This window comes from Glycine max, chromosome 18, assembly GCF_000004515.6.
Source record: "Glycine max cultivar Williams 82 chromosome 18, Glycine_max_v4.0, whole genome shotgun sequence".
In the NCBI taxonomy this organism is placed as follows: Eukaryota; Viridiplantae; Streptophyta; class Magnoliopsida; order Fabales; family Fabaceae; genus Glycine; species Glycine max.
Window position 1 is genome coordinate 46,056,697 of NC_038254.2, and position 20,013 is coordinate 46,076,709.

Below are 20,013 nucleotides of genomic sequence, written 5' to 3' on the forward strand. Positions count from 1 at the left end.
CAAAACATGCCCAGAATGTGTTCAGTATCAGAGTTAACCAAAATGTATCATCATGTCTTTCATGCAAAATTAAACATAACAGTGAATTCAAACTTGAAAAGTAACAAAAATCAAAGTAAGGCAGGTAGGAGTGGTGCGCTAAGCACACAGGTGCGCGCTTAGCGCTTCCCAAAACAAAACAGACATAAATGCATAGTGGGCTTAGCGCATAAATATGCACCAAGCCCAATTGACAACAACAACAAAAAACAACATCAAGTTTATTAGGCTTAGCACGCAACTGGCGCTTAGCCCAACACAAAAAGTGCAAACACTAAGGAACACTGGACCTTAACACGTAAGTGTGTGCTAAGTCTGCTGTGCAGGAGACATGCCAAAACAAAAATAAAAGAAATTTTTAAAAAAAAAATTAACTTTTTTTTAGCTGCGTTGAGCCCAAACTTGTGCATTAAGCCCAAATAATTAAATTGTAACTCCAAACATATCATTGGGCTTAACGCACCATGTGGGGCTTAGCGAGTTCTGCAAGAGGAAATTTCCTGCAAAATCCATTTAGCGAGCCTCGCAAGCTTAACAAGAATGTGTGACTCGCTTAGCCTACTCCTATGCGGATAGCCTAATTAGAGATATTAAAAAATAAAGGTGTTTTTGGGCTTAGCGCGACATGTAGGCTTAGCAAGTTGCCCACATACGCTTAGCCCAAATACGAAATATTTCAAAACAGGGAGTTCTTTGAGCTTAGAGTGACGTGCAGGCTTAGCACAACTATCAAAACAGCATGTAAGCACTAAGCACGCACACATGAGCGTTGAGTGCACAACATAATTAGACAACAAACAACAACAAACATCTACACACAAATCAACTAACACAAATATTCAAAGTCATGGGCATAACCAAAATCAACCAAACATCAACAAAACAACACATAAATCAACTAACACGATTATTAAACAAGTCACAAAAAAAGAGAAAAAGGGTAGAAATCCTGGGTTGCCTCCTAGTAAGCGCTTTTTCAGCGTCACTAGTTTGATGGGCCAAATGCCTTCAAGGTGGCATGAATGTCACATAAAACACATCTTCCTTGCATTTTTGCTTCTTAGCTAAAGACTCCATGAGAATCATGTATCCATGAAACAACTTCCAAATCATTACAAAGGACATGTTGGTGATCAAGGAGAAAATGGTACTTAAAGATTTATCACATTCTCCATGCCTTTCTTCCTTGCCAATCAATTGATAAGGAAAGGTTTTTATTGTTGATTTTCTGCTTGTGAGCACTTTGATGCAATCCTACCCTCCAAGGGCATTGAATAGAAGACTCCAAGAAGATTGGGTCAGAGATGCAGGAGAAGACCTTAAGGTTCTCATGAGTCTTAGGGTAGATTTTGGGCCCATGGGCTCAGTATGAGCTCACTTATCTTTGTACATATTAGATTAAGGTTTCATTATTTTTGGACCATGTATTTAGGGTTCCATAGTGTAGGGAGGGTACCCTAATAATATAGGATTTTTCAGCCCTTGTATTTTAGGGCACCTAGACTAGTTTTTGTATTATGGGTAGTTTTGTAATTTCACATGCATTAGGTGCACTATTTGATGTGTGTGTTGGGAGATAAATTTAACTGAATTAGGAGAAGCCCAATCCAATTAAATTTTGGACCATCTTAAGGGGGAAGTGAGCATTTGCTTGCTACACCCCATTGTCACATCATATAGTCACACTTTGTACATGTCCTTCATGCTTTACATGTCTCATGACATCTAAGCACACTTAGTGGAGAATCTTGGACTTGATCTTGGATTATTGTGAACCATAATTAGTGAAATTTTGGCTCCAAATTTGGCTCCACCAATTCAAATTCAAATTCAAGTGAAATTTGAATAGAAATTCAAATTTCCCTCCAATTTTGTGACACTTAGGCTATAAATAAAGGCCTTGTGTGTGCATTTTTTTAACTTTGATCATTTGAGAATTACACTTCAAAGTTCAGACCTCATTTGAGACACAAAATTTCGTGCTCCTTCTCTCTTTCTCCCTCCACTCATCTTCTCCTACCTTCAAGCTCTTATCCATGGCTTTCTATGGTGGTGAGCTTCTTCTTGACTCATCTTATCCTTGAAGTGGCATCTCCAATAATATTTCTTTCATGTCCATTCCGCTGCCATTGCTCTTCAAGAAGCAAAGGACTCCATTGATGAAGAATATCTAAGGCCTACAAGCTCCACATGGAGCTACGTCAACTTCTCCCATTGTTGTTGTGTTCTCTCCTCACCTTTCTCTTTTTTTTTTCTTCCTCTTTTTCTCTTGAATCATGCTCTTCTACAAGACTATCCTCATGTGCTTTAACCTCTACAAAATTTTCTTCCCTTATGACCAAATAAGGTATTTCAACCACTTATTTTACTAGCTTACCAACTTGAATCTCCAAATTTTGAATAGAGTTTTGATTGGCTTTGAAGCTAGCTTGGGAAGTTTCCATGAATTACATCAACACATTCTCAAGATTAGAGAGTGTTTCTTCTTCATATTGTTTGTAAAAGTGTAACTCTTGCTCCCACCAAGAATTTTCCATGGAGTAAAGATGACAACTATCATCGAAATGCTCTCCTCCATAAAAATCGCAATTGATAGGTTGTGGATGACTGGCCCCTAATTGCATGATTTCAGGATGCTCAAACAACATCTCTAATTGATTACTAAGAAGCCTTTGTTGTCTAAGCATACTACTCAAAATATCTTCCATGGATCAAGTTCTTCAAAGGTTCCACCCTGCAAGCATACACTCACAAGAAAAAGATACTTCTTTTAAAACAAAGAATCAAAGAATAAATAATTAATGAAATGAGGATATACAAACTATTGACTACAGGGGACAAAGTCCCTGACAATGGCGTCAAAAACTTGTTAACTCCTTGGAAAGTGCACCAATTCATCCAAGTAGTAATTAAAACGGTAAGTCTAAGTGTCGAGTCCACAGGGACTTTGACTATACTCAAAGTTTGTATATATCAAATTTTAAGCGAATACTAAACTAAATTTGATATTTGTTAAATAATGATGTGGAAAATGTAAAATTCAACATAAATAAAGATAAAGAGCAGAGCACATGCAAGAGACAACAAACAAACACTTGGGGTGGTAAGTTGTTGATTGATGTAGAGTTTCGTCATGTGTTGAGTGCTCGGCTGATCAAAATTACTCTTGATGCAATGTTAGAAATTTTTCACTATTTAACGTTATTCCAATTATTACCTTCATCTGCTAACCTACCCTAATCATGATTCCTCATGTGAAAGAGCCTAACTTTCATAATTTCACTCCTAATCCCTTAAGAGCTACATCAAATAATTTGCTTTAAGAATAAAGGTGCATAAATAAGGTTAAATAATACCATTCTATCCCTAGACATGGATTACCTAGATGTTGTTCTCAAGTTCTTAGGATATAAACATTTTTCAATGTATAAACTCTATAACACTACATGAGCATGGGTGATCAAACCATAAACATGACAATAAACTCAGAAAAGAAACAATAACATTGAAATAACATTAAATAGATAGTAACAATCATTACATCAAAAGTGTTTGGTTATTGAGCTCCCAACAATGGGGTGGTTTAGCCTGTAGCCATTGTCATAAGAGGCTTACAAATACAAAAAGGAAACAAGAGGGATGGGAGAAAATGGTGAAAATCGTGCCCAAGTGAGTGGGTTTCCTTTCTTGTCTCATGCCCTAGCTCTCCTATTTGGTCCCAACTGCTTTTTTTCAATTTTCCCTCTTTTTATCTTTAAAACGCAGCACAATCATGTTTTTTTGACATTGACTATGCGCTAAGCCTGTATGTGTGCATTGAGTGCACATGCAAATCCCATCTGACATAAGTGACTGCGTGCTAAGCCGCCAGATGCACGCTAAGCGGTTGTTGACACGCTGAGTGCGCTACTCCAATTCTTCAACCATCTTTTAGGTCTCCTGCTGCGCAATTCTACAAAAACTACAAATAAAATCATTAAAAATTAACTAACTCTAGCATCCACTGGAAAAAAACTCAGAAGAAGCTAAATTCCTAGTGTTTTAACCCAAAAGAAGCATTAAAAGAGAGGAAGGTAGATAATTGCTATGAGATTTAAATGTACAAATTATATATGCAAAGCAATTATTACTACACCAGTTGATGATAGAATAACGTAAGTCCAGCTGAATGTTAGAAACATCCTATAAGCATTAGAAACATCCTAAGCCTCCAGATGCACGCTAAATCAGCCTCTAGGTTAGCTCCTCACGCTGAGCGTGCTGCTCTAGTTCTTCAATCATCTTCTAGACCTTCTGTTGTGCAATTTTACAAAAAAATAGAACCAAAAATATTGTAAATGAACTAACTTTAGCATCCAGTCGATAAAAACGTAAAAGAAGCTAAATTCTTAATGTTTTAACCCAAAAGAAGCATTAAAATAGAGGAAAGTAGATAGTTGCTGTGAGATTGGCATGTAAAAATTACATATGCATAGCAATTATCACTACACCAGTTGATGATAGAATGACATAAGTCCAACTAAATGTTAGAAGCATCCTAGAAGCAATAGTAACCTTATACATGACCTTGGTAGACAACTATAAGATGTTAAGTATGGTTGCGTCCAAGTCACTTTGGATTGTACCAAACAATTAAATCCCTAAGGTTTTGATGTTAGCAAAGTATAAATTTTATGTATTAACATTTCAAGCTTAAGCTACAAGCTCATCTATCTCTATGAGATACAAGCAGAAAAGCATGAACAAAAAGGCTCTGCACAATAGCCAAAGTATTAGTCATTGGATGATACCGCTTCAGCGTCTAGTCCTAAAAAGACAAGTGCTTTAGCACTTGGCTCGCATTACAAAAGCAATGAAACAGTTACTCAATCCTCAAGTACTAAAAACAATCATAAAAAATTAATGTCCATAGGTTCAATAAGAAACTCGTGTCATAGCGCACAAAAGAGAAGATTTAAATTGTCTTGTATCGTCATTCTTAATTCATTTGTCTTATGTTGTTAACATTTCTTTCGATTTTTATGTTGAAAGTCAGCTCTGAGCACTAGATGACACTAGCATATTGTACTTCTTAGAAAATTTGTTGAAGAAAATGTTTGTGGTCCCCACTCTCTCTGCACAATAGGGGACTCGTGTCAAGCACCAAAGCTATTAGACAACAACTAGCTGGGATCTCTCAATGGATCAAAGCTCTAAAGTCTATATAAAGCTTGAAGATGTTTTTGTTAAAGTTTGTCGAATCATAAGAGAATAATCTGATACAAAACGAACAAGTGTTGTAACCCTGTCAGTTCGTTGGATGAAGAAAACTTGAGAAAATTGGGTGAATCTTAGCTTTGCTAAGTTAGTGAGTTTCATTATATTCAAGCTTATTGTGAAAACACTCTTTAAGTGATTAAGAATACATTTTGTATCAAACAAATATTGTTTGTGAAAGCTAGGAGTGACTTAGTGACAAAGAATATTTGGGTCTTAATCTCAGGGGGAGATTAAGTGTAGTGCCAGAAGTGGCCTAGAGAGTACTTGTTATAGCTAGAAGCGGCATAGAGAATACTTGATTGTAATCAAAGAATTGATTAGTGGAACCCTTTAAGGTTTGAAGGAGAACTGGACATAGCCCAAGAGTTGAGGTGAACCAATATAAAACCTGTGTTTTCTTTACTGTTTCTATATAACTAGTTCTTTTCTATAAGTTACTCCTACACTACTATATCCAAGTTTTGTGAATTAGTTTTCTAAGCACGACGTGATTTTAAATCCCTTAGATGAAACCCATCATCCACTGAAAAAAGATTTTAAAAGTTTTTAAAAGACTAAGTTTTATCCATCACATTGTTCAACACCCCCCCCCCTCTCTTTTAGTGTGTTTTAGGTATTTCATAAGAATCATAGGAAAAAAAGGGTAGAGTCTACATAAGGAATATTGACTAAAGTAGGTAAAATTATGGTAGGAAAGTATTATTAGTGAGATGAAATCTTAAACTGATAATGAGAGTAAATCACTGTATCAGTCTGAGAATAAGAGAGAAGAGAATGGAAATTATTAATGATCAAAAGGTATAGATTCGACCTTAGACCTGAAAGATTTGTTAGAGACTTAGTGAAAGTAAATCCATGAGAGATAAGCAAAATGATGTTTGGGTAGAAGAGTCTAGCTACTTATTAAGACATTATATCTCACCCCTTTAAGTTTTTTTTCCTCTTTTTGGTGTTGATGGAGCTTGAAGCCACATATAAGAAGACATAGCTTAGCTTTGGTTATGACAATGTATTTCCCTATGTTTTGTATTACACCTTTGGGTGATTAATGAAATAGAATTAAGCATGCATGGAATCCTTGTGTAATAAATTGTTTAGCTTTTACATGAAACTCATGTCATTTTTGTATTTTAAATTTCACGTTCTTAGAAACCTAAGCGTAGTTATGGTAATAGCCTTTAGGGTGTTACATATGGCATATGATCCATCAAACTAAAAAATAAATAAAATACCAACAGAGGAAAGAAATTTAAGCTCAAGCTTTAGAGGTTAGAAAATAAGGGATTTTGACTACTGAAATTGGGAATATGAGAACAAAGAATTGAGAAGAGAAAAATGAAGTGAGAAGTGAGAGTAAAGAAGTGAGAATAAAGAAGTTTTTCTTTGCACAGCTCACAAGCGTGAGAGATCAAGAGTCTAAAGTGAGAAGAGACTCTAAGAGTTTGTGAGACTAGAATTTTCTCCACTAGTCCTATATTCCATTTTTAGTTTTCCCTTTTTTATAAATTCAAAATTGAAATTTCAAATTTGATTTTGATTTTGATTTTGGAGCTCATTGGTTTTATTTATGAACGCTGAAGTGACTAAACATTGAAGGCTAAACTTGATTAGACAATTCACTACATCACATTCATTTTATAACTTAGGACCATTGAAAATCATAAGTCTTATATGGTATTAAGTAAGTCAGATTTAGTTTTTGACGAAATAAAAAGTCTAAAATTGAAGTGACTAGTAATAACCCACCCAAAACTAGTTTTTTTACTCACATAACCTAGAAGAATGCCTAAATATGCCCTAAAGCATTTTTCTTTGTTTGGATTTTTCAGGTTTGGGTTGAATAACGAGTATTTGCCCATCCCTAGTTCTCGCTTCAATTTCAAAAGCTAGTTCTCTGGATCCAAAATATCTTGAGGAAAGGATAATCACATTCATATACCTCTTCAATTTTTCTCTTATATATGTACTCTCTCTGGTTTCAAATATAAGCAACAAAAGTTCCTTATTTTTTGGCCTCAAATATAAATAAATCTTAATTTCCTATACCTTATTTAATGAGATTCTCTCCAAAATACCCTACACGTGGTAAGGCCAAAGAATTTTTTATGCTTGATATCGAGTTCCAACGAAATATAATTAAGAAGTGTTTATTTTTTAATTGTAAAGACATAATTTAATGAAGTTAACTAATTTTCTTAATAATTCTAAAGCATGTCTTTTTTTTCTTATAATCGAGACTAGAGGGAGTATGATTTCAAACTACACCATCTTATTATACATCACTCTCGTTTTTGTTTTTGTTCTTTATTGTGTTCTTCTTTCATTCAAATTGTAGCATTATAAAGTAATGCATTCTATTTCTCTCTCTCTCTCTTATAATGTTTTCAGCTTTTAACCTTGTTTTCTCCCTCTAGTAAGTGGTGTGCAAGATTAATGTTTGAAAGCTCATGAAAAAGTAATAGTGTCTAAAGGTTAGTGAAGGTAATGTTTGAAAATTGTTCTTAAGGATTTTTTTTCACAAACAACAATAAAGAACATATAAACATTCTTTTTTCTAATTACATGATTATATGTTCAAAATCTATGTTCACTTTCTTTTTAAAGTGACCGATTGGTTATGAGTCTGAAAAAACCTTTTTGCAAATGTAAGGATAATGTGGCATACAATGACTTTATTGTAAGAAAACATATGACACTAACAACATATACTTTATATGAATTTAGAACAATGATAATATTTTATCAAATTACTTACTAGTTAGGGATAGATCAAATGTACTAGAATTATTTGTGTTGCACAAATCCTTGAAACCAAGAAGCCAAGTCTTCCTTTGCCTGATCACATGCTCCAAATTATAGGATTCTCAATGGAGCAAACCCTAATGAGCAATTGAATGTCGTGATGGAAAAAGGACCTAGCCACACTATTTATTAACCCTAAGCACCTCCTATCATGGGCCTAGTGGTTAGGCTCACACTATTTCCCACACTGCTTAGAATTAGGTGCCCAAAGTCCGTTATCATTAATCACATTATTAGTGGGCTTAAGTATTATTAAATGGATCATAATATTAGTCTGGTTTTTGCAAAATAAAATGTTACAATTAATTGCAAACCACAAAAACTCATAGGAAAATTCTAACATTCTCCCACTTGAGCAAAATTAATTGTGTATCCTTAAAGTTTAAAAAACATTTTCAAAAATGACTCTCGGGCAAATAACATATTGTGGCCATAAAACATATGAACCCAAGGTACAACACCTAGTTAAGACTCCATCCAACAAAAGCCATGTAACATCGAATCATGGCGATAAGTGCATCCCTCATTGATACAACATGTTCTTGTTACAAATATTATCGACTCCATTGACTAGTCATCAATGTGGGGTGTAGCAAGAAATGACATGCCAATGTGATTAAAAAGCGATAATGTCATTTTCTTCGTCAGTCCTTAATTTCTCTCAAGTGCTTGATAGCCAAAGAAATTACATGGCTTATCAGGAAACCATCAATCCTTAGCTCCAAAATAGCATCGACTATAGGCACAGTAGTCCTTACAATATCGAGCTCCAATATCATTATGCTTTAGCTCTGATTTTGATGTCGATCACCGGCCCACAGTGATCCTAACAACACCAAGCTTTAATATTATTATGCCTCAGCTTCAATCCTAGTGTCGATCACCAAAATAGTGGTCCCAACGACACTAAGCTATAATATTACTAGGCCTAAGCTCCAATCCTGGTGTCAACCACTGACATAGTGGTCCCAACGATATATGTAACATCATGTATTTTGTAAAATAAATTAAAAAGGGTTTTATTTAAAAATAAATAGAGTTTTAGAAAAATAATGAGATTTTTATAATTAAATAAATAAGGAGAAATATTTTTATTAATTAAAATAATAGTTTTAACGTAAATAACATAAATATGTATTATTAGAAAATAAAAGGATACTTTAGTTATTCATTTGATAGGAAGTAAAATAGAGTTCATTTTATAAAATAATAAAATAAATAAAAAAATAGAGTAAATAATAGGCTCAAAGTATCTTAACTATAAATAGAGACATATTAGGTCAAGTTTTACATTTATGATAAGTTTCTACGCTCTCTTTTCCTTCCATTTTCATTCTCCTTTTTTCTTCTCTTGAAACCCTCTCTTTTCCTACATACATCCAAACCTATTCTAGTAAAACTATGATCCCAGACATGTTAATCGTTGGATCATTCAAGAATTTAGACACCACCTTCGGCACTCATTTTTGCACATTCCCACTGTCAGAATTTGCAAAATAATTCCTATAGAGAGAGAGAGAGAAAAAAAAAATTCCTCTCGCACGGAGACAGTGAAATTAAGGGTTCAATCCCTTCTCCTTCCCTCTGATGCTTGGAAACCCTAGCAGAACAACTAGAGGAAAAGCTTAAGGAATCTTAGGGAATTTCTAGAGACACTAATATCATTTTTGGACTACGCATGTGAGCCCGCATAGAGGTAAGGAATGATTTTATCGCAATTGGGTTATAGTGAACATGTGTAGGGATCCTTAGAGGATCAAATTGGGATTAATTTTCGGGTGTTTTATGCATTTTAATTTTTCATGTACAATGATAACTATGAATTGCTCATGTTTGACGGGTCAATTGATGTCCTGATGCAAATTAGATGGTTTAATTGAGTGTTTGGAATTTGGCAATTTTTTATTCTTGCATGTTTTATTGAAATTGATTGAGGGGTTTTGTTCCCCATGATGTGATCACATGTTCCATGCTATTCATTTTGAATTTGGGTGTATTTTGAGGTCTGAATTGTGCCTCTTTTGCTTCACGAAACAAAGGTTTTTCGTGAAGCATGATCGTATTTGATGAGAGCACGCCCGTGCTATTTTCCTAACAACGTGAGTTAACTTGTAGCCTATAAATGACTAATAAAATGATTGAATTAGGTTTTGTGGTCTTCATGAAAGTTGTAGCCATGTATGTTAGTTAACAAATTCCATTGGTTTCACCTAATTCGAAGTTGTATAGCTCCCTAGAGATTCAAATTGCTAAGAAAAGCTCGAGCTCTCAGGATTAAGCAATGATCTAATGTTTACCGTTTTTGTGATCAACATAAGAGTTGTAGATAATTGTCGTAGCTTTCAAACAAGACAAGTATGAACTTAATAGGATTAGTACATCCCTTGTACTTGTAATTTTACTCTACAAAGGTCGTAGTAAATTAGGAGGAAATGTAAGGATATACTTGTACATGTGGTTGTTATTAACTGAATAAATAAGTGAATGATTATATGCCTTAAATGTTGGAAGATGACTATTGTATGATATATATATATATATATATATATATATGTATATACATATATGTTTTGTGCCATGTAAATATTACTATTGTCTGATGTGTATATGATTCATGAGGTGTAATGACATGACGTTTTGAGATTATGAAATTGTGATTGAGATTGAGTATAAGTGGCAAGTTAAGCATGTGTTAATTTGTGAGATACACGTGAACATGTGATGGTGAATTGTGACATTGTGAGATATTAAATTGAAAACATGAAATATGGTTGTGAATAATTGTTTGGTTAAAACTTGATGTGATATTACTTGTGTTGTGAATTGTGAATTATACAATAACCTGACAAGTGTTTACTTTGAGAAAAGTGTTTATGCCCGAGGTGTTAAAAGTAAAGTGTAGGGTTCCAAGTTAAGAACCTGAGGTGTTAAATTGTAGCACAATGTGTTGAACGTGTTTGAAAATAAGTGTGAGGTTATGGGTATTGTATAATTCATGAGCAGTGTTTGTCTGCAAAAGTTGTTTTAGGGGTTAGACCTGAATCAGGAAGGTGAGGCTCTAACAGATTCTTTGGAGTATAGGCCTTGGGGGTAAATACACTCGGTTTAAATGCTCTTTTAAGCCTATTTTGATCCCATATGGTTGAAGCATTCTCGCAAAAAAGAGTGACTCTGACTGGTCACCTTATGATTTCACTTAATGAGAGTGACCTAACATACCCATTGTATGGTATGTCTTGTTATGTACTCCTAGGTGCCCTGGTGTAGTTTTTCACTGACATGGTACCACATTGCATATAGAATTGAATCTTAGTGTATACGTTGGATAGCGTCTGTATAATGATCATTGTGACTTGTTATGTAATGGTGGGAAATGAATTGTGTGAGTGTGAGATGTTGTGTTGTACTTGAGATATGTTGTTCTGAACACATGATTAATGTGAAGGTGTGGAATATGATTTTGTGATTAAATCCTTGGGACAAGTGATGTTACGCAACGAGTGGTAAAATGATGCGAATTATGCTAAGTTGAGGTTGTTATACTTATATTATATATGTGTGTGTTTTTGTTTATCTCTATCTATTTAGGAATATGATAACTCACTCCCTGCGTGTTATTTGTGTTTAAATCATGTGATGATCTCGAACCTTGTGTTCGTGGTTGAAGATGGTTAGGTGAATGACTTTAAAGAACCTCGTGCTAAAGAACACTGGGACACAACGTTCTAATAGGATGTGACATTGGGGCATGGGTTTCTATATTATTTGCATAATGTTCTAAACATGTTACTTTATGTTATTCTGCTACTTAACTTGTTTTCTTTTGTAAAAATTGGACGGTCTTGTTTTGGGTCGGAGATGTTTTCATACCCTTATTTGATAAGTTTTTAATTTAATGATTAACGTGGATGTAAACTTTTTACCCACGTGAACTCTTTTATGTTTATTAAATAAAATCTTTTTAATTAATTTCGCATTTTCATGTATAATATTATATAAATATGTTTGTCGGGGTAGAGGGTGTCACAATAACTTTTAATATTATTATAGTCTATGTACCTATATACAAAGTACATGATAAAATTCAAATCAAATGAAAATATCACCAAAAAGGCCCAAAATTTAAAGGTTTGTCAACATAGGGGAAAACAACACATTACTTATACTCCCACTAACCAAGCATGTTAAAAGATTAAAAGAACTCACAATGCCCATATAAACTACATGTCTCTTAAAAGAAATCATGGGCCTGGGTACCTTGGTTAAAGGATCAACTAGCACGAAGTTTGTGTCTATATGTTAAACAACAATGACAACCTTTAATTGACAAGATATCTTATAGCCAAGACATTGTTCAACTCCATGAGTATAGAACCACTAGAAGTCTTATTGTTCTTTATATGGAACACTACATATATGTCATAGAGAATCCTCATTGGCCTAGGAATAGCAAAACAAAACAAGCAATGAACTTTGCTTGCATACTAGAAGAGACAACACGAGTTTATTTCTTACTTTTACAAGATGTCACACTCCTGACCATCATAAAGATGCATCCAGAAGTGGATTTCCTCTCAGCGGGGCACCACCAAGATTTAGGTTCATGCACCCTATGATCTCCATGTTGTCAACTCTTCTATATTCAAGGATATACTCTTTTTTCCTTTACAAGTCCTCATGACCTTCTTAGTATCTATCAAGAGGTCATTCTTAGGGTTTGACAGGTATCTACCAAGAATGCCAGCTATAAAGGATACATCAAACCTAATGCATACCTAAGTATACATGAAGTTTCCAAAACACTTCTAAAAGGTTTATCATTCATTTCTGCTCACTCAATCTCACTCTTAGGACATTAATCCTTGTTGAATTTATAACTTTTAACTATTGAATACATTTGGGTTTACAAATATGTATACTAATCAATCTCTTGAAGACTTTATTGATGTAAGCCTTATGAGACAACCCTATTGCACAACGTGATCCATCCCTATGAGTATCGATTCCCAATACAAAAAAAAAGTATTACCAAGATGTTTCACATTAAAGAGCTAGTCAATATTTGTTTTGTCTTATGCAACATTCTAAGGTCATTAGAAGTCAACAATACATCATCTACGTATAACATGAAGACAAACTTGCTTCCACTGACCTCAAGGTATATACACTAGTCGAAATTATTCTCTCTAACCCCCATGAAAGTTACTTGATTATTAAATTCTAGCTACCATTATCCAGAACTTTGTTTCAAACCACAAATTGAATTCTTTAGCTCACAAACAAACTCCCCATTATCATCAATATGAAAACCTTCATGTTGTTGCGTGTATAAATGTGACTTTTCGGTGACTTGTATAACTTTAAATCTCTCAATGTTACTTATTAAATCCTTTTATACCTAGATAACCCTTCTTCAATCGATTCTCATATGTCATTAACTAACATAGTTACATCTCTTAATACTACACTTTCATATTTTAGACTAAAGGCAAGAAGAGACTTGATAAATCTCAAATCAACAATATCTCTAATCTTATTTGTATCCTCATTGAAATATACCATAAAGTCATCACCAACTTAAGGTCGCCTTTACTTAATAAAACCTTTTGTAGGAATTACTCAACTAGACCAATAGGTTGTGAAACCTGAACCATAGCCGGAGAACAAACCACATCATTAACTCAAGGGTTACCTACATCCATAACAGAAAAAATGAACTTAATCATGGATAGTAGATATGACATTACTATAAGGGTTAAGTAGCAACAGAGAAACAATGTTGCTTAAAACAACATTAACTTTATTTGATAGGATGACAAGGCCTGGGACATCAAACTTCAGGAACTTAGTATACATGGAATCCACAGTCTTAGTGTTCTTCATCATATCCTTGAGTGTGCAGTCACGTCCTTCGACCACATAATACAGTTTAAGACTCCTAAGTATCATTTATAAAGGAACTATTCTACTATCCTATGAGTGTGTAATAAATGATCCCATTTGTTGCCTTGTGATAACATATTTAACATAATGATCTCTTAAAGGGAGGTAGATAAAACTATCCTTCAAAACAAGCTAAGATCCAAATTCTAAAATCAAGTTAATGTCTCCCTCTATTTCCACGACTACTTTGAGTTATGGGTTTCAAAACCATTAACTACCTATAGTTAATAGGGACATATATATACTATGGCAAGATATAGTGTAAGATGTAAGGAATTATCAATAATGAGGCCCTTCAATAACACATTTACCTTTGGGCTAAATGCACTAACCAAGGCTATATAGCTCTAGCCAAAACCTTAGATGGGTTAATCCATGAGTACACACTGGATTCCAAAAATTATCCCCTTTGGGTAGACAAATTCCCTATCCCAATGTGTTCTCCAATATCTCCATCCAAAACATATAATTGTTAGACAAAACAAGAATGCACCAAACATACAATATAACAAGATATAGCTTAGGACATAATAAACTATCAAAGCAAGGCTAGTATAATAGCATATTTCCCTTTGGGCAAAATGCACACACCAAGGTCACAACCTAGGTCAATACCTCAGATGGGTTAATCCATGAGCACATACTAAGTTCAGAAAATTGTCTCCTCTTGGCAAACAAATCCCTTGACTGAGTACATTCTCCAGTAACTCCATCCATTCTTAACTTTTATCCTAAGCATATAACAATCCCTTTTGGGTAGAAAATCACATGCAAATATCATAGCATTCCTTAAACTACAAAACCACCATGAATCAATACAAGTGGTGTAATGCCCCTGATTGTCAACTTCTTGGTGGCTCACACACTACAAAACTTGACATGATGGCACTTCACTCCACTCCTCGTTGGTTAGAATTCTCCATAGGTAGCATTTTCTAAGACATCAACAACCAGCTCTAACAACATTCATCTTCTTTTAGGATCATTGAATGTCTACACAAACCAACACGAGACTTTTCAGCATGCTTTGTCCTCACTCACACGCTTTCTGGAAAACATTACAAAAGGTCATCCATCCCATAATTACTTCAAGTCAAGCACATTTAACTGTTGAGTTCTTAAGTAATAGGCTACCAAAAAATAGATGCATCTTGTTGGTATAGGTAATACCGATAAATTTCTTTAAGTCATTCTCAATTGTAAGTCTCATATCTGCACAACCTCTGAATCTCTCTTATTTTGATGCGATTCATTCGGGGTGTTACAAGTAATCCCATTTTAGTGGTAAGGACAAATAACAACCCATGAAAAATCTTGCATAGGAATCAATTTTATGTTATCCTAAAACATGACCTAGTCAACAAAGCAAATGCATCATTAAAAAGTATCATTATTGATCACACAATAATGAACTGCATTCCTAATATGTTTTGTACCCAAATAGGCTAAAATGGCTATATATTGAAGCATATTAATTTTGAAATTCAACTAAATAAAAAATTAATAATATATTCTCAGTAGGGAAAAAAGAAATTAAAACACAATGTAGACATACTCTATACATTGACATTCATATTTCAGAGGTTCAACACACCAATATTAGCAACACAATTTGGTTTAGTGGTCAAGCTTTTCTAATTCACCTTTTGAACTTGAGTTTAAATCCCACCAATGAATTTTTTATCTTCTCTTTTATTGATTTATCTTTCCAATTGCTATAGCAATATAATGCAAGCAAACAAGTAACGCCAATTACCAAAATAGTAACTTACGCAAGCAATAATAGCAATTGCACAAGAAAAACATAGCAATTTAACCCCTTTTTTTATTTATTTATAGGCAACCATATATATTGACACTGAAAAACACAAGAAGCGTTAAAACCAAGTACACCAGATGCAAGAAAGAATTTCTACAAGAAATACCGTACAAGGCTCTACATCGAACTCCCTTCCCACCTTGTGACAACAACAACTCATACATCAAAATACAAGGAACATAGCTACTCGATAAGCATATCTACATACCCAAGGACAATAATTCCAGACAAGAATCAAAATACAATTTAGTTATATTGCCACTTTGTCAGAGGATATAAATACTCATTAATTGAAATCAAATTTGAGTATTATAAGAATAACAAATATTACCATAGAAAAATAAATACCCATTCAATTACCCAACTGCGTTTGAAATAGTACACCAACCATATGTGATTAATTAAAATCACCATGTCATAGGAAATAAGTCATTGCATAATTATTATAGCAATAGCATATATCAATTCAATGACAATTGATGAAAATGAGCAATCAGGAGCGTATAAGTAATAAAATAATTGAATGACAATTAAAAAATCACTCCAAAAAATACCATGCTTAGAAGTCAAGAAATGGTCTCAAATAAGAAACATATAACAATTAAGAATGAAAACCTTACAATATGACATATCATTGATTGGAAAGTAATAGGTGCAACTTCTATTGCAATCGAGGAGTGCAATTTAATTCTTGAGATAACATAAGAATAGGTAGAATTTAAATACAATGACATTCATTCAATTGAAATATCAGTTGACTAACATGCATAACAATTAAAACAAGTAATAGTAGTCAATGAAAATATATTATAAACTTCAAACAGTAGCTTAAGAATTATACATCATGATTCAATCATAATATAATTGAAATTGCAATTAAAATCATGATGCCAACTAAACCCAGGTGGAGATAAACCCTGTTGCGGCATTCAATTGGAAGTGTATTGTCCTTCAACAAAATTCCTACAGCAACACATAGTAATGAAAGCATACCTAGAAAGAAAGAAAAAATAAAAAACATATTGGCCTAGGCTTGGCCAGTCTAGGGTCCAAACCCAACATAAAAAAAAAAAACTAAGAAAAAAAGCTATTTTTTGTTGATTTGTTTTCCATTTGCAAAATGGGAAATAACAAGGTTTCAGTTTCGCATTCACTTATATGCGATAAATAATATAGGGCAACTAAATTTTTAAAATAGGAGTATGCATGGATTGCTAATTTGGAGCGCAAATAGCCAAATAGCGTGAACCAGCAGTGCTAATTAAAATTCAGCGGTGGCACAAAATAATTGAACCTCACCAAATTTAACAATCATATATAATATCAACAATTAACAATTAAAAAAAATAATGCAATTGAATCTGCCTCTGAATTGCAAAGGAGCATATAACTTAACAGGTGGATTCAATTACAAATCGAGAACAAAAAACTTGCTGAAGACAATCATCAAGATTTAATCAGAAAAATAAGAGATAAAGGATATAACAATCAGATTCTAAATCATATAAAATTGGATTTGATACTAAATGTAAAAAAAAAATTTATGTCAAGAACAACATATTTTTTATATGAATTTAGAACAATGATAATATTTTATCAAATTACTTACTTATTGAGGACAGATCAAATGTACTAGAATTATTTGTATTGCACAAATCTTTATAACCAAGAAGCCAAATCTTTCTTTGACTGATCACACATTCCAAATTCTAAGGTTATCCATAAGATGAATTCTAGTGAATAATTGAATGTTGTGACAATGAATGAATACTTGAATGCAAAATTAAAGATCTATTTAATTATTGTCTTCTTAATTTTCATTTAAATATAACAATTTTTGTTTTAATATTTATAAAAATTTAGATTTTTTTATATCTTAAAAATATAAGATTTTTTTAATAAATAAACTAAATTAAAAATAAAATAAAAACACTAATGTGCGACCGTGCTAGTAGACTTCTTGTTATGCATAAGTATGGACTAAATGTTTGAATTATTTATGTGGAATGCAATTAATTGTAACATTTTGTTTTGTCCAATAAAAAAAAAGGTTAAAATTATGATTCATATGATCATATTTAAGTTTACCGGTAATGTCATTAATGATAACGGAATTTGAACACCTAATTATGATCCAGTGGGCCTAACCATTAGGTCTATGATGGAAAATATCTAGATAACGGAATTTGAACCGTATGTCATTACAAACTTAATCACATTTATAACGACATTCGTGGCCCATTACAAACTTAATCACCATCCAATCACCATCCAACATTCGTGGATTTTTTTTCCAAAACATAGAAGTAAAAAACAAAATTTACCAAAACATATCACTCCAGGGGGAGGACCCGAATTTATACTTGTGATTTGCAAAAGAAATTTTTGAAAAACCAGTTGAGAATTTGAGTTCCCCCAACCCTAATTCTCAACGTGATTTTTTATATTTTTTAATTTAAAAAAAATTAATTTTAAAAAATATATTTTTTAGAAATATAAATAAAGGAAATTAATAAAATTGAATAAGATTATGATATGATTTTTTAGTTATGATGTAGGTATTTAAATAAATTGCAAGTTTAAGATATTTAAACATGTTGTGAATTATTGTAAAGCTAAATTTATGTGTCATTGGTGGTTTTGTTTTGTTATGTACATTAATTAAAAAATGAGAAAATTAGTTAGTAGTATTAAAATAAATTAAAAAAACACAGTGAATAAATAATTACTACATTGCACACGTTATATGATACACATAAAAGTAAACAATACAGTGACTGAGATGAGATACAAGAATAACGAAACATACTAAAAAAACACAATTGCAACGCAAATATGACGAAACTAATGATAGTCTAAAAGATGTTGTGCAAGAGACATGTCTTCTTCCATTTGGGTTACCGGTATGCTAAAAATAACTAAAATTTCTATTGGGCAGAATCATTTCCAGTAGTTGGATTCTACTAACACCTTTAGCATGTCTTCGTCATTTTTCAACTTTGTTATTTCATATTCTATTAATTTTTCTAAATATTTAGCATGGTCTGGTTGTCGAAAGAACAATCGTCTGACTACCTGTGATTCGTGAATTCCATAAGGGGGAACCCCTAAAGGTACAACTTGCTTGATTATATCCTTGAGTTTGTCCATGCTACATCCCGAAGGAATGTCAAATCTTATTGAATTTGTTCTAGTGAAAGAGTAACCTAAAAATCCGCCTTGGCTAGATATGTTCTACTTCCCGTTGTAATACAACATTGCATCATGAGTAGGAGTAATAGTGGATTAAAGTAGGTTGAGTATATCATACAGTGTTCTATTAATGGTACATAATAATTCTATAGGGCCAACACACAAGTATTGCTCATTGCACATTAACATTGTGTAAACATCATCATCATTTTTCAATTGTAGAGATTGAAAAAAATATTTTTGACTTGCATTTATGAATGGTTGTCGGTAGTAGATTTCATCCACTAATTGATCATTGATTAGCTGAATGGTTTTGTGCATTCTACTCTTGAGTGTCTCAAAAGAACAATCATTAGGAACTCGCATTGGTGTTGGAGTGGGACTTTGAAAATAAACACCAGTTTGGTTGTGAATGATTGATCTATTTGGAAAAATGAAGGCTAATCCTGAGTTAGCAATGGTCTGACTGGTTGTTTCTCCCATGAATGTCATAGTATTGAGATTGAATTTGGTTTGTGAATGTATGTTGTGTGGAATCCACAGGGACTTTGTTCGTACTTGAGCTGGTGTATATCCCAATTTTTAAGCAAGAGATAAGGAATTGTAGATGAAATATTTAAAGAAAGTAAAAGATAAAAAGGATAAGAAAGTTAAAATAGAAGATAAAGAGAGGTAGAAGATAAGATAAAGATTTAAAGTAAAAGATGATAAAGATAAAAAAAATGTAGAAGTTAAGATGATGATAAAAAGATGAATTCAAAATGAAAATATGTTAGGACCTAGCATGCCAAAACTACTTGTGATGCAATGTTAATGATTTAGTTTATCTAATGATATCCCTATTTCCACCCACATCTACTAAGACACTTTATCTTTGGTTTCCCACATAAAGAGCCTAATTTATCTATTTTTTTTCCAAATTTTTTTGCAAAGATAAAAATAATAAATCGCATTAAGAT